Below are 3,935 nucleotides of genomic sequence, written 5' to 3'. Positions count from 1 at the left end.
TGTGGATAATTGTTATTTTCACAGCGGTCCTGTAGGGTTGGGCGATACTGCACATTTTTGTATCGACCCGATACCAAGTAAAGTAGAATTGTCTCACATCAACTTCCATCATCCATCCATTTTCTACCGCTTATTCCTTTTGAGGTCGCGGGGGGCGCTGGAGCCTATCTCAGCTACAATCGGGCGGAAGGCGGGGTTTCACATCAACTTATATATATCAATATGATATTAATACATATGCATATATGAATAAATATACAAATACAAATGTGATATACGAATAAATAAATAATTTGTATAAATAAACACGTATTTGTAAATATATTTTTGAGATTTTAAAATATATACAAATAAAATGTATAAATATAAAAATGTGACATACAATTAAATCAAGAATTTGTATAAATAAACGTGTATTTGTAAATATATTATTGAGATTTGAATATAAATATAACACACTAAGTCAAAAATAAAATGTTTATGACTGAAATTGCCTGTGTTTTATTCTGATGATAATCATTACCAACAAATTAAAGGCAACATTTAAAGATATCAATAATGTTCAGGTAAAAAGCTGGTTAGTATGGAAGTAGAATTGTCTCACATCAACTTATATATATCAATATGATATTAACACATATGCATATATTAATAAATATATAAATACAAATGTGATATACGAAAAAATAAATAATTTGTATAAATAAACGCATATTTGTAAATATATTTTTGAGATTTGAAACTATATTAAAAAAAAAAAGTATAAATATAAAAATGTGACATACAATTAAATCAAGAATTTGTATAAATAAACATGTAATTGTAAATATATTATTGAGATTTGAATATAAATATGCTTGATGTATAATATGTTTAACACACTAAGTCAAAAATAAAATGTTTATGACTGAAATTGCCTGTGTTTTATTCTGATGATAATCATTACCAACAAATTAAAGGCAACATTTAAAGATATCAATAATGTTCAGGTAAAAAGCTGGTTAGTATGGAAGTAGAATTGTCTCACATCAACTTATATATATCAATATGATATTAACACATATGCATATATGAATAAATATACAAATACAAATGTGGTATACGAATAAATAAATAATTTGCATAAATAAACGCATATTTGTAAATATATTTTTGAGATTTGAAACTATATTAAAAAAAAAAGTATAAATATAAAAATGTGACATACAATTAAATCAAGAATTTGTATAAATAAACATGTAATTGTAAATATATTATTGAGATTTGAATATAAATATGCTTGATGTATAATATGTTTAACACACTAAGTCAAAAATAAAATGTTTATGACTGAAATTGCCTGTGTTTTATTCTGATGATAATCATTACCAACAAATTAAAGGCAACATTTAAAGATATCAATAATGTTCAGGTAAAAAGCTGGTTAGTATGGAAGTAGAATTGTCTCACATCAACTTATATATATCAATATGACATTAACACATATGCATATATGAATAAATATACAAATACAAATGTGGTATACGAATAAATAAATAATTTGCATAAATAAACGCATATTTGTAAATATATTTTTGAGATTTGAAAATATATACAAATACAATTTATAAATATAAAAATGTGGCATACAAATAAATCAAGAATTTGTATAAATAAACGTGCATTTGTAAATATATTATTGAGATTTGAATATAAATATGCTTGATGTATAATATGTTTAACACATTAAGTCAAAAATAAAATATTTATGACTGAAATTGCCTGTGTTTTATTCTGATGATAATCATTACCAACAAATTAAAGGCAACATTTAAAGATATCAATAATGTTCAGGTAAAAAGCTGGTTAGTATGGAAGTAGAATTGTCTCACATCAACTTATATATTTCAATATGATATTAACACATATGTATATATGAATAAATATTCAAATACAAATGTGGTATACGAATAAATAAATAATTTGCATAAATAAACGCATATTTGTAAATATATTTTTGAGATTTGAAAATATATACAAATACAATTTATAAATATAAAAATGTGACATACAAATAAATCAATAATTTGTATAAATAAACCTGTATTTGTAAATATATTATTGAGATTTGAATATAAATATGCTTGATGTATAATATGTTTAACACACTAAGTCAAAAATAAAATGTTTATGACTGAAATTGCCTGTGTTTTATTCTGATGATAATCACTACCAACAAATTAAAGGCAACATTTAAAGATATCAATAATGTTCAGGTAAAAAGCTGGTTAGTATGGAAGTAGAATTGTCTCACATCAACTTATATATATATATCAATATGATATTAATACATATGCATATATTAATACATATACAAATACTAATACAAATGTGATGTACAAATAAATAAATAATTTGTAAAAATAAACGCGTATTTGAGATTTGAAAAAAATATATACAAATAAAATGTATAAATATAAAAATGTGACATACATATAAATCAAGAATTTGTATAAATAAACGTGTATTTGTAAATATATTTTTGAGATTTGAATATAAATATGCTTGATTTTGTATTTGTATTTGTATTGAATTTGCATATGTGGATCGCTTTTTTGCTTTTGTGTCGATGAGACATTCCTCCCACAAACCAGATGCACAAATAAATGTGACCTACACACTCTCCTGAACAACCAGCAGAGGGCACTGCAGCCAGAGCGGTCTGGGTCACAGAGCATTATATGCATTATATGCAAAATGCCCGGAGTTCTCTGCACAAAAACAATCCACGTCTTTACAGAGAGAACGCACAACGGGCCTGAACAAGCGGTATAAAATGGATGGATGGATGGAAGAATGAATTCAAGCGTAACAATATTGTATTTTTGGACAAATAAGCTAATGTTAATAATTCAATAAAGCCTCTACATTATCATATTTAACCCGTGTTTTTATGACTCATCATGTTATGTTATCTTTTTAGCAAGTGCGACTTAGAGAGGGACAATCAGTAGAAAATGGATGGATGGATGGATGGATGGATGGATACGCCGCATATACTAAGTAGTCTTTAGGATTTTGTTTTGTATGGTGGTGCCTCCATAATCGGTGAAACCAGAGAGTGCAAAGAGTATCACTTCAAACTAAATGATAAAATCAGCAATGTAACTTAGCACTGAGGGAATAGTCTCGGTACAATATGGCTAAATCGACAATACTAAGATGACAGCTGGGTCTTTTATGTAAATTAGTCACACAGTCATTCATTTCAGAGGTGTCTGTCCAGGATGGTCAGTAAACACCAAGTCAACATTAAAGTAGGCTATACTGAAAGAACACAATACCGCAACATGACAGATATGGTATAGCAGTAGGGTTTCGTTTCTTTAGTGTTTACCTTTTTTACACAGGTTCTGCAAACAACCATTGGCTATTTTTTACCCCAACATTTGTGACTATGACAAATAAGTTAAAAAAAACTACCAATGATTGTCACACACACACTAGGTGTGGCGAATGAAAAACCAAATAAAAATGTCCACTGCAGATGACGTTGTTATCAGGAGGAGATGGCACCTCATGTTAAAATAAATGTTACTTCAAACATGCCACTGTTTGACACTGGAACAGATTAATACACTGGTAGAAATTTCAATATGAGTGTATGTTCGGAATGAGATGTGTAGTTTCTTTGATGGGGAGAATCTGTCATGTTGTGCAAGGCAAGTGACATAAAAACTGCGAACACTGTAACGGGTAAAGTTAATTTCATCTACACAAACGTGACTGGAAGCGTGCAAGACAAAGTCTATTTTAAAAAGAACAACCCCCCCATGTGACCGCTGACACCTAACCATCCACTGCTAGTCAGTAACGTCACTACCAGCAGGTCAATGTGGAGGCAGCAATGATGATAATATTTTTCGTTGCATTCACTGTCTGATTTATGCTGGGCT

This window comes from Nerophis lumbriciformis, linkage group LG34, assembly GCF_033978685.3.
Source record: "Nerophis lumbriciformis linkage group LG34, RoL_Nlum_v2.1, whole genome shotgun sequence".
NCBI classification, from domain to species: domain Eukaryota; kingdom Metazoa; phylum Chordata; class Actinopteri; order Syngnathiformes; family Syngnathidae; genus Nerophis; species Nerophis lumbriciformis.
Note: the sequence above shows the minus strand (reverse complement) of the source record.